General features: G+C 37.4%; 1 protein-coding gene across 5 annotated transcripts in view; it reads right to left on the bottom strand.

Annotated features, from left to right (window-relative positions):
* Nucleotides 1-13,390, bottom strand: part of DDAH1 (dimethylarginine dimethylaminohydrolase 1) — a 230,125-nt gene that overhangs the window by 67,364 nt on the left and 149,371 nt on the right. The window contains exon 1 of one of the 5 annotated variants that reach the window (XM_012747559.3): nucleotides 5,800-5,969. The exons of the other annotated variants lie outside the window; for them this stretch is intronic. The gene's annotated coding sequence lies outside the window, so the exon portion shown is untranslated. Of the gene's footprint in view, nucleotides 1-5,799; nucleotides 5,970-13,390 lie in introns of those variants that run through there. 5 annotated transcript variants of the gene reach the window in all.

The raw sequence follows: 13,390 nt of genomic DNA on the forward strand, positions 1-13,390 counted from the left end.
TTAATATAACCCATTCCTGAAATGCTAGATACTAGAATTGTTATCTACTAACTGAACAGGGAGGAATCTGTGTACTTGTCACACTTCTTATTTCATATAGATAAATACATTCTGTATTGTAGAGACTCAGCTGCAAGAAGCTGACAAACAGGCTACTTGATTAAAACTGGTAGATTCCTCATCTGGCTCATTCTTTGATCTATTTAATTTTAGTTGGTTTATTTCATGGGGATCCTTGCTAAGGTGCATACTCCAAACTCTTGGTATTGTCTTCCTGACAGCCATAATAGTATTCTCCCTGGTATGTTGTATCCTCTCAAAAAGTTTTAAATCTTTGCGTATAGTCACCTGTCAAATGTCAAGGGATCTCTTTTGGCTAAATTGACAAAAATTCAAAGAAATGCATAATCATGAGGACACCATAACCTGAGAATGACATGCTGAGAGCAGAAACCCGAAATCATGGCAACTAACAGCAGTGCCAATGTCCTTATGGGGCATTATTAAATAAAAATTATAGGAGACCACTGTTTTGGACTAACCTCCTACACTAGGTCCCAACAGACTACACTAAAAATCAAAATGGAGTCACCCATGCTAGAGTTCCATATCACCAAAATGAAACTAAGTGGTTTTCTGACATTTGATGAAATAAGAAATCAGGAGAGAGAGATAACAGCTAATTTCCTAAGCAGGCCAGTTTCAATCTTCAATTGGTATAATAATGAAGTGCCCTCATTTTAATTCTCGCAACAAAAAGTAACCTGGGCCAGGCACAGTGGCTCACACCTGTAATCCTAAAACTCTTGGGAAGCCAAGGCAGGGGAATTGCTTGAGGCCAGGAGGATCACTTGAGACTAGCCTTAGCAAGAACAAACCCCAATCTCTACTAAAAATAGAAAAAAATTAGCTAGGCGTGGTGGCGTGTACCTGTAGTCCCAACTCCTTGGGAGGCTAAGGCAGTAGGATCTCTTGAGCCCAGGAGTTTGAGGTTGCAATGAGCTATGATGATGCCAGAGCTCTCTAGCCAGGGTGACAGAGCAAGACTCTGTCTCAAAAAAAAAAAAAAAAAAAAAAAGCTGAAGTCACTTGATGTCAACCAAACAGTTATCTTTCTGTTGTTCTGTGTCCCTGTGCCTGGCTTACAAGGAAAGTAACTTTGAAACGGCCAATCCACGCTTTTGTTGTTTCTGCTTTCTTATTTTTTTTATTTTTTATTTCGTATTTTGAAACAGAGTCTCACTCTGTTGCCCAGGCTAGAGTACTGTGGCCTTAGCCTAGCTCACAGCAACCTCAAACTCCTGGGCTCAAGAGATCCTTCTGCCTCAGCTTCCTGAGTAGCTGGGACTACAGGCATGCGCCACCATGCCCAGCTAATTTTTTTCTATATATTTATAGTTGGCCAGTTATTTTCTTTCTATTTTTTTTTTTTTTTTTTTTTTTTTTAGTAGAGACGGGGTCTTGCTCTTGCTCAGCTGGTTTCAAACTCCTGACCTTGGAGCGATCTGCCCGCCTCAGCCACCCAGAGTGCTAGGATTACAGGCGTGAGCCACGGCGCCTGGCCTTGTTTCTGCTTTCTTTAGCCCTTTCTGTCTATAAAACCGACCCCTTCTGTTGAACTCATTGCAATATTTATTTTATTTTATAAATGAAATGTTGCATGATCTTAGAATCACAATAAGTCCAACTGAGATCTTTAAGCTAAATTTTTGCTAATTTTGTCCTGTGATATGTCCAAATGGATTCAAAGATTTTTTTCCTCTTTGGAGAATCTTTTTCTTGTTTTGCTGTATCTCAGCCACTTCTTCAGCAATAAATCTTGAGCTCACTGGCATTATTTATCAGAAACAATCAGGAGGATTGCCTGAAGAGCCCAGTCTACTATTCTAGAAATTCTAAAATGTACGTCTGAATTAAGAGAGTTTACCTTCTGTAATAATGAATTAAGTTAATTATAGCTACAGTAAAAATGTGGTAGATGATGTATTTACATCATCACGTGTTATCTCCATGGAGTTCCTAGGAAGAAATTCCTGTCTGAGCATAGTAGCAAGCACATTTTTACTTCTCAGTAACAGATTTGCTCATATCTTTGGGTCCTCCTAGGCTAAAATACCTACTGGTTCATCTCTTTATGCTGGCAGTTTGAAAGCTTAGAGTGGAATTTATGACCCATCTCCATCTATGTAGATCTTGCATATCATTAACTGAGTTCCTGGTAATACCTGATGATAATTATTTTTATTTTATTCCTGTACCCATCTTTTGATTGATTCTACCTTGCATATATCCTACTAGGCTGTCTGATATGCCTTCTGCAGCATGATGGTGCATAAATGAAAACCATAAAAATGTAAGCAGAGATATGATCTATGCCCACAATGTGATTACGATCTTGAAAGACATGGTAGACAAATGTCTAAGGTTCCTAAAACTTTATGTAAACAATACCAGGACATAAGGCTAAAAAGTGAACACTTCTAAGTACATTAGACTAACACTCACTTTCATCATTAAAAAATGATTTTCGTGCTGTGCAGAAACAGCTGTTCAGTACTTAATAGTTGCTGTGATAATATACTATGTTGACATAGTCTAACAATAAAATTACAGAGAACTATCCTTTTCCAAGAACTTATAGCTCCAAAGCAAAAGGGGGATTCTATGAAAACTAGAAATTCATGAAAAGTAAGATCTTCCATTATTGAAATCTTTTTACCTGGATTTATTTATCTTCTGGAAGCAGTAGAGAATGAGTAAATAAATCAGATAAAGAAAGACAGTCCAAATAGCACAGAAAGAATAGCATGGTTAATATTTACTCTGAGGAAAAAGGGTTGCAATGAGAATGAAATTTAATCTTACCCTGAATTTTAAGAGAAGCAGCTTTTAAGCAATTTTTAAATTCCTATCATTCAATTGTACAATAAGATTCAGTTATATGTAAATTTTTTAAAAAGAAGCACTATTACTATTTTACTTGAAAGAAAACATTTTCATAAACTGTTTTGCACCTAGTTCTTTTTTAATGTGTCCTGAAAGTATAGTCTTTTAAAACATCCACCTCGTTTCTCTTGTAGCCAAGATCTAAGGGTGAATTTTTTTCTTCAATCAGTCTTTCAGTGTAAATAGGACTACTTGTCAAATTATTTTTATAGACAAAATATTTTGAAAAGACAGTATGTATGAATTTACCACAATGTTAGCCTCAGATTAATTTGATATTTTCTGCAGAAATCTATAATTTCAGTTACAAACACTAATATAAAAGCACTGTACAGGTTTTCTGGTAAATACAACTGATGGAAGTTTCACTTTTGGAAAACACAACTAACTAATAAAAATCTTCTCAGAATTCTCCTTTTTGCTCCAAATATTAGTTTAACTTCAACAGATACCTGCTCTCTTAAAAAAGCTGTGTAAGCACTGGTGGAGGAGTGTCTGTTTCAAGTGATAAGAAGGGATCTGTGTGTGTTGGCCGTGGACTGCGACCCTCCCTGAGGGGCTGCTAGTGTTTGATCTGGTGAGTAACGATAGCAAGTCTGAGGGAATTTTTCTCTTGGACATGTAAACTCTGAGATGTACCAAACTGCATTTTAGGAAAAAAAAAAAAAAGTAAAACAAAATAGAATAGTTAGATCCAAGAAAAACCTGAGAAGAACCACTCAAAACGTGCGAGACACACTGTACTGAAAATGTACTCGAGGGCTCGTTTCTGTGAGGGCTGCCTAAGCTCTACTCTTCAGGAATCTTATTTCCAGGCACAATGTCCTGGAGCACTTGCAATTTTTCAATTGGAACTCTCAGCACTTTACTTTAAAAATAGTCAGAAACTGAAATACTGATCTATTTTTCAACCCTCAAGTTGCTCCTCAGTCAATACAACATTGAACATTTCTGAACAAAGGATTCTCAAGGCTGGCTAGAGTTTAATAAATTTAGGCAAGCCCTAAGCTTATTAAGGGGAAAATAAGTTATTCACAAAAGAAAAAATTATGTCTATGGTTAGTTGGAAAACAATCTATTTTCCCCCTAATGCTGAATTATGTATCCATTCAAATTTTATTTTAGACCACTAATCTGGAATTTAACATAGATGTTAAAATAAATGGATATTCCAGTCTATTTTATGTCATTTACTAAAAAAATCCTATGGGTAGATCATTTAAAATATAGTTTTCCTTGTGTGATTATTTATAAATGAATACATACTGTACTCTTGGCAAAATTTAATTGTTACATTTTAACAACGTAATTCCTAACAATAAAACACATTAATTAATATAAACAATTTTCTATATCTTAAATCATAACTATATTCTTCCTTCTGCCACTCTTAATAGGATAAGAAATCTTCCTATAACTAGTTTTTAACAAGTTTCTAGAATATATTTAAGCCCACACAAAAGACAAAAAAAGGTTTGTGGAATTTCCCTTTAAGAACTACATAATATATTTCACAAATAAAGCTAATCAGAAAAATGCAGATCAACACTACAATTCACAAGTATTGAGTACTCCATGACTTCCATTTTTAGAATCCACTTCTTAGAGAATGCCACCAGTTAATAATGACTCATTATATGTGAAACTTCTGCCCATAGGACTGCAGGTGACAAACCCTGAAAGACCACATCCTGTAAGGTACCGCTAAGCTTCATTTGTCCTTACCATAGCTGACTGCCATCAAACTGCCATCCAAAACCGCTTTAGGGAAGCAGTTCCTCCGCAATCTTTTCAACAGATTCCCTGTTTTAACATCCACCTGTGTTACTGAAGAACAGTCTGACCTGGATTGAGCCATGGAGCAAATAATAACACTAACTGCAACTCCAGACTAAAAAAAAAAAAAAGGAGTTAATTTTCCAGACTCTTGTGGGAATACAGAGCATGTCTGCTGAAACTGAATCCAAGAGTTCAATGATATTGTAGACTCAAGTATTTCTTTATATTCCACATAATGGCTTTTCCGTTCTTGGTGTTTTATAACACACTTCTGAGCTGTGATTTAAAAAGTGAGGGAAATTCTCTCTCCCGCATTCTCTCTGTCTCTCTCATATTCTCTCCCTCTCATATTCTCTCTCTCTCAAGCTGTGTTATGTAAAAGTTACAATTACAAAGTGAAACTCTTAACAGAAAGCCACAGGAGTTGTTCTATGTAGTATTCTCATTGAAACCCACCACTGCAACTTGAGTCAGTTTATGCCAATTTTATTTTGAGGGAGCACTATTTCTTTAGGCATTAAACCTAAACCTCTTTCCTTTAGGTTTTGTTTTGCTTCATTTTTTTTTTTTTTTTTTTTTTTTTTTTTTTTTTTTTTTGAGACAGAGTCTCACTTTGTTGCCCGGGCTACAGTGAGTGCCGTGGCGTTAGCCTAGCTCACAGCAACCTCAAACTCCTGGGCTCGAGTGATCCTTCTGCCTCAGCCTCCCGGGTAGCTGGGACTACAGGCATGCGCCACCATGCCCGGCTAATTTTTTATATATATATCAGTTGGCCAATTAATTTCTTTCTATTTATAGTAGAGACGGGGTCTCGCTCAGGCTGGTTTTGAACTCCTGACCTTGAGCAATCCGCCCGCCTCGGCCTCCCAAGAGCTAGGATTACAGGCGTGAGCCACAGCGCCCGGCCTGTTTTGCTTCATTTTTGCCAGAGAATACCAACTCTACAATCTGCCCTAGGAGAGCCTGAGTATTACATCTTCACTGTGTCATTTCCCACCCTGTTTTATCTTCTTTCTTGAAAAGGGCAGACATGTTCTTTGGCTGATGTCACTGTTTAGTTGTATTAGGCCTTACCTTTTTTATGGAGGGCCACGAGATTCTCTTTCAGTTCTATTTATAGCTGCCACTTCATACTACTGTATTCAGAGAGGAGACATGCTGACAATTCTCTTCAGTTTAATTCCGCAGATAGGCCAACTGGGTGTGATGCTGTTGGGTCTACAATCTAACATAACAAAGATTACCTAAAAGAAATAGGATTTAATCTGAGATTACAGAGAGCAGTAGCCAAACACCTGAGGAAAAGATCTTGTTTTTCCCTGCTTTAAAAAACTTACTGTAAAAACACTGTACTTGATTCTATAAAGGGAGTGCATCATGAGGTTGTTAGTACAGACACGGAGATATTTCCTCTAAACAAACACAGGTGTCAGGAAGCCTACGTGTATAAACAGAGTCACTCCTTATTTTTCTGTAAGCTTGGTTTAAAGTCTTAAAAAGTAATGTCCTGGATCATCAGCAGCAGGGTCTGTACCAAGGCAAGTTCCATTCCCTGCTCTGCGTTTAGCTGTGAAAACGCTTGGTCCTTGGCCGGATATAAAGTGCCCTAAGGAAGCCCCACCTTATAGCAGTGAACAGTAAACTGGAGATGGCACATTGGGACAGAAGTCTTAGAGAAGGTGGAGTCCTCTGCAAGAAAAAGAGGACCTTGGAGAGACAGGGGAGGCAAGGACCCAAGAATCATAAATGTTTTGTTTCTCTGCAAGAAAGAAGGGCAAGGCGCAAGACCATGTCCTCTTACTCCAAAGCACCCCACGAGATGAATGTTCTCACTCACTCACCTGAATACGTCTCTGTGACATAAAAAGTAACACAAAACATTATGTTGCCAACTTAAAACAAACAGGGCTTGATTGTGAGCATTTAAGAGCATACTGATATTAGCTTCCAATAGAGTTATGAACAGAGTTTAGAGAAGTTGAGAATTGTCACTTATCCAGGCCCCACCATGTTGCCAGGGCTAACATGTTTCCTCACTTGAATGCCATGACTACCTGGGGTGGTAGGCATGACTATGTTTACTTTACAGATGTGGAAAGAGGGGCCCAAAGAGGCAGAGTAACTTGCTCAAGGTCATACCATCTAGAACAGGCCAGGCCTGTCCCACTCCAAAACCCATGTCTATCTCAAAAGCTTTTTTCAGAATATGATACAGTCCTCATGAAGGATTTGTGAAATAGAATTTTATCTTGAGAAACTAAGAATAGAGAAGAGAAACTTTCCTATTAGATCTGAATTCAATAAACTTAAAAATATCTTGTTTTTAAGTTATGTTATACTTGGCCTCTTTTTCTTTTTAAATTTGTGGTCCAAATTATTCCTTTCCTCTCATCAGAATGAAATATTAACCTCTATAATAAATTATGGGATTCTCAATAATGTAAAATCATCACCAAGTCCAAAAAGAACATAAATAAAACTACTATATATTTTAAAATTTGAAATATTCATGAATGAATACTTCATGTATAGAATAGTGCTCCCCAAACTTTTTTGTACCAGGGACTGGTTTCATGGAATACAATTTTCCCACGGGCTGAGGGTGGGGGATAGTTTTGGGATAATTCAAGCACATTACATTTATTGTGCAGTCAAACCTCTCTGCTAATGACAATCTGTAATTACAGCCACTCCCCAGCGCTAGCATCACCACCTCAGCTCCACCTCAGATCATCAGACATTAGATTCTCATAAGCAGCGTGCAACCTAGATCCCCTGCATGCACAGTTTATAGTAGGGTTCATGCTGCTATGAGAATCTAATGCTGCAGCTGATCCGATAGGAGGTGGAGCTTATGCAGTGATACCAGCAATGGGGAGTGGCTGTAAATACAGATGAAGATTTCTTGCTAGCCTGCTGCGTGGTACCATCTCGTGGGCCAGGGGATGGGGACCGCAGTTATAGAAGATAATATACTTTATTTAAAACATTTTATTTATTTTTAATTGACAAAAATTGTTTGTGTCTATGGTATATACCATTATGTTTTGAACTATGTATATGTTATGGAGTAGTTAAATCAAGCTAATTAACATATTAATTACCTCACACATTTATCATCTATTTGTGGTAAGAACACTTACAATCTACTCTTAGCAATTTTCAAGTATAAAATACATTGTCATTAACTATAGGGAACAATATACTTTAAACATTCATAAAGAGCAAGCTGAAAATAAATTACATTCCTTTTTTATGGTAGTTTTTAATTTTTATATTTAAAAACTATTATATTAAACTTTTAAAATAACATGCTAAATTACAAAGAAGGTCTCTAAGACTCAGAGAAACAAGGATATTAGAGCATATTTAATAAAAATTTAAAAAACCCTTCATTTGAAATATATAAGAATAAACACACATTATATTTCTTTAAAAGAATTTAGGCCTTGCTAGTTGAGTTTTTGTTTTAGTGTCTGTGTCCACTTTTTAAATGTTTCCATTTCCTCCACACACATATTTCTGAAGAGTTATGAACAGGAAGTTTTTTCACGTATTTTCCCAAGTAGAAAGTCCTCCAGCTGCGCATAGACTTTCTCATTGCCCCAATATTAAAGTTCTGGGCAAAGTTTTAATTACTAATTTAGGAAAGATGAGACATTTTAAAATTTAATACATTTTTGCCCTTTTTACAGACCATGTAGAATAAAGCCTCAGTATGCTTGAAAAATCTCTTAGCAACTGAGAGTGGAACTAGCCAACAATGGATGATTCATTGATTTAGCTTGCGTGTGCAGGAATGTCTGCCAAAAGGTCTGAATACACTCACATTGCTAGACACTATGGTAAAACGTACCCTGACCTCTTTTAAAACTCTATCAGAGCGGAAAGTTAAACTTGCAGCTTTCCAGCAATTCACTGGCATCTGGAAACACGCTTGAATTATAATATCTTGCTTTTATAACAATCAATAGACTTTCTTAGATTATCATTTTCACCTAATTAGACAATGGTGTCTACTAATTGGAGATTTCCAAGGGGAGGCCACTGTGTTTTTAAGCACTACAAATAATGGTTGCCTATTTAATTTTAATCTGAAAGGAGGCTTTTTGAAATTGGAAACTGAAAGAACTGATTGTTGGGTTTTTTTTTTTTGTAATATTGACCCAAGGATTATGAAAGGTTACCCTAAACAATAATTTGCGCATTTAAAATTGGTAAACATTGAGATGGACACACTTGAAGCTCTTAGTCGAGGGGGGAGGGAGGCATGGACAATATATGTAACCTTAACACTTGTACCCCCATAATACGCTAAAATAAAATAAAATAAAAAATTGGTAAACATTATGTAACAGATAGCTAGTGTCTGTCAGTATATGCGTACATGTAGAGATTATACTGGAACATCCTATCTTTATATCTTTATATTTATATAAAATTCAAACGAGTTTGGCTCTTTTGTTTACATCTGTCATTTGTCTCCTCCAACATCCTTTTTAGGGCAAGTATTATTTCTCTTGCTTCAGAACTGGAAGATCATGGACATGAATTGCTGCCTTGCGCTCACAGCTCTTCAAAGGCAAGCCTGGGTTCACAATATGGATTTTTTAGTTTAAAATTGGGTATGAGATCCATTGCACTACTTCACCACTCACAACTTCAGCACCTATGATAAAAATAATCCATTGAAACCAAATCCTTCTTTCCCAGTGTTAGACCAAGAAATACTTCCCAATTTCTTTTGCCCTTGACAAACGTAGGCACAGAGCAAGGGATTTTCTGCCTTAAAATAGCTACGCTTTCTGCTTTTGTCTGCTTTACTTCCTCCTCCTCTACTTCCTCATCATCTTTCTCTCCTCTCTCTCCTTTTTTTTTTTTTTTTTTTGTGGTAAAATACTCAAACAAGGATTAACTAGAAGATACCCCCTCTACTCCTAGTCTTTCTCCCAGAGGTAACCACTGTTATGGATTTGGGAATTTAGGGTATTCCCTTTCATACTGTTTTCTGGGCATTTACATGATTGTATGAATACATATACAATATATAATTTGATTTGTTTTTCCTCTGTTTAATATACTGCCACATATTGTTCTATAACTTACTTTATAAAATAAAGACGTTCTTGGAAATCTTTCCTTATCTGTATATAAAAATCGACTTCATTTTCAAAGTTGCTAAAAAGTACTTCATGGTATGCAGCTTACTTTCTGCAATGGGGTAAATTACACACATCCACTAAAACTATAGCTCTTCTGCTGGCATAAACTAGATGGACAAATAGAACAAAAAGTGTATGGAAATGTATAAATGAGTGAGGACATCTAGTTTAATTTTTTTATTTCTTCACTGATGACAATCTATGTCAGCAGCAGAAGCAACGAGTGGGCTTGTTACATGGGACAGTAAAATCTGAGTAGTAAGGTAGAAAGGATGTGGATCCTGCAAGACAGGGGCTATGTCAGCTTGGGGATCACAACAAGAGTAGAGAGCTTTATGGATCACAGCTGAATAGAACACATGTGGTCCCTGCCCTGATGGAGCTAACCGTCTAACTCTAAAGACCCTCCAAATTCACCCCCTCCCCTCCACTCTCACAGTTATTCCAGACTCTTAGCATTTCTGGTGTGAACTATTGCAGGAGCTCCTAAGTGGTTTCCCTGAGTTCAGTAGTTTGAATTTCTAATTTATAGCAGAGATATCCCCACAGAGCAAGATCTGATCACGTCACTGCCCAAATGAAACATCTTCACTATTTTCCCCTAAACTACAACAGAAGACAAAGTATAATCGTCTAAGCCTGGTATTCACAGTCTAACCTCCCAATTTCCCTACTGTTACTTTAGGTTCTCATCACATCAAACTTCCTACTGTTCTGTGGAGATTCTCTGCCACACCTCTATGCTTTTACACATGCTGCCTAGAATATCTTTCAAATCTTTCTCCACCTGGAAATCCTACTTATCATTCTAGACCCAGCTTAAACACCACCTCTTTGGTGAAGGGCTACCTAACTCCCACAGCAGGGACGTACTTCTGCACTCCCTCTGCAGTTTACATTCACCACTTCGATGGCACTTCATGCTGTTCCAGTATTATTTGTGATGTACACATGAGCTTTCCACTTTGCTTATAAGGAAATTCTCCATGTTAGTAGCCATTCGTGAAGCTCCCATGCTAATGTTTTTGTCAAAACTTAAGTTATCGGTCATGACTCATTGCTCCACTAGTCCTTGGCCCTTCTCAATCTGTGGGACTGAAAGTTAACTCGGAAGATCCAAAGTCTATTGTAATCGTAACAATTCTCCTTACATATATAACGATGGAGATTTTGAAAAGATAGATCTAAAGAGATTTCCTTAGAATTTAATAATGTTTACCTCTTTTTGAGAAAAGGGAAAATGAGATTAATATAGAATATTTTTAGGTTTAGGTACTGAGTGTGATTGAGTTTAGAATGCATAATCTGAAAAAATTTTTGAAGATAGTTTTGTAGTGGTTGGCGTGACCTAGTCCCAAGAACATGTTGATTCTCAATTTTACTTAACTTTGTCTCATAAAGAATTAATTTTTTTGCTTCTCTGCTTGAATATCAAAGTAAATAAGCCAATGAGAAATGTCCCCTTGCTTCTAATGTACAAACATTGGGGAATATGGGACCAATAAGGAGCAGGCACTGATGATGGGAGGGAAAGAGACACTATAAAAGGGTAGAGTCAGCATCAAAGAGGGCCCAGGATGTTGAAGACAGCATCGTTCATCCATGGGGCTGAGATGATGTCTTGAGACCCAGTTCTACCCAGAGGTATTCTTCATCGATCTACTGACTGAGTGCCTTGGCAGGGACCCAGACCGCCTAGTCTTAGTCTAGCCCACAATTTATCACAGCATCACACAAAACACTGCAGGGCACATGAAAACATTCGACCCCTGTCTTCCATGAAACAGACCAATAACAATTTGACAGAGAGGCAGGAGACTAAGAATAGCAATAAATTGTTATGAATCGCTTGAACTAAATAAATTAAACACCGGAACAATTGCAGTAAGTAGCTTAGAATAATATTTTAAAAACAAACTACAAGTGTTAAGGTCAAGTAGGACAAACAGAAGAAATCACAGAACTCAAAGAACAATTAGAAAGACAACAGGCCTGCCTTAAGTAGGATGCTCGTTTGCCTGATGAGGTAAACACTGACCCTGCTGGGGACTGATGCTGTGTTCATGACCATGCTGTGCCGCCCTTGTTTGTCTCCTTCACTAAACTGCGTGAGCTTATCTGCAGGCAGGGACTGCATCTTTCATTTCTGGATTCCTCAGCTCTTAGCAAAATGGCTGTTCAGTACACATCTGTCTAGATACAGATGCCAGGACAGCAGACAATTAATTCTATTGGGCCCTAAATATAAAGACTGTGAAAGAGACATCTGCAGCTCCTGGTAGCTGCCATGATGCCAACTGCTGAGCCATATGAGGGTGGACGCTGTGTCTCACTGCCATTCGGCGGCTCCCCCTGGGGACTGCCACTGTGCATTCCTTACAAGTATTCTGGTCATGCAGGCTTCTGCTCTGAAACGGAGGAATCTTAAGAAACTAGGGAAAGGTCAGCTGACACCTCAGCCTGAGCACGGTGGAGGCCAATCAATAGCTGGAAAAGGATTTAGAAAGGAATAAAAACCCTACCCAGGCCTGAAGGAATTTTCTCCACTAAAATCATTAGAGCTTCCACTAGATTATCCAACCGATGTAAAATATACTTGTGAAGCTTAGGAGAGAAAAAAACATTGGACTGATTTTTTAAATTTCCTACAGGTACCAAATTCCAGGCATAGTGCCAATGGCAGGAAATAGAATATATTTTTTAAAAATTAACTTAAAACATTTGAAAGATTTTGTTTTAAGGCCTGGGATAGTCTCTCATTTACCATAAACTATCTTTATATTTCAATTGCATCTGACAACAGGAATTTATTGAGTGTGGAGTCTCCTACATCATATGAAATGCTCTAATGCTATTTGTTAAGTGATACAAATGAATACAGAAATAATTAGTCTGCTGTTGGAACACCATGATTTTCATCTTTCAGGATATTCTACCAATTGTTCACCTGCCTCTTCTAGCTAGTCCCTCATAACAAACCACAATGACCCCTCCACTAGGGGAAAGACCATCTTCCTATGACGGCAATTTCTTGGTCATTACTGACTCTGTGCTTTTGCTTGGCTATTTCTCTTCCACCTAAGTATTCCCCTCTTCTATGCTACCAATTGGTATGGTATAGCTCAAAAGTTCCCTTTTGTTTCCTCCTAATCACACCTCTTCCTGCCCTCATCACGCTGAAGGCATCTATTGAGAGGACTTTCTTACTCTTTATGCTTGTAAAAGCATAAAGTTGGTTCTGTGGGGAAAGGTGAGACCTCTCAAGAAAAGTGCAAATATATGTATAAAATGTTTTGAGGAAAGGTTTTTCTGCCAATGTATTCTAGGAACATACAGCTAGAGAAAAATGCAAAATAAATTCATCACTGTGAATACTTTCATAGATTAATAAAATTAAAACATTTTAAAAAATCTATAACATTACATAATAATAGAAGATGCATACCAGCTTGCTACATGACTATTACCATTATCAAGCTACTATTATTTTTAATAGAATCAAG

This window comes from Microcebus murinus, chromosome 2, assembly GCF_040939455.1.
Source record: "Microcebus murinus isolate Inina chromosome 2, M.murinus_Inina_mat1.0, whole genome shotgun sequence".
NCBI lineage: Eukaryota > Metazoa > Chordata > Mammalia > Primates > Cheirogaleidae > Microcebus > Microcebus murinus.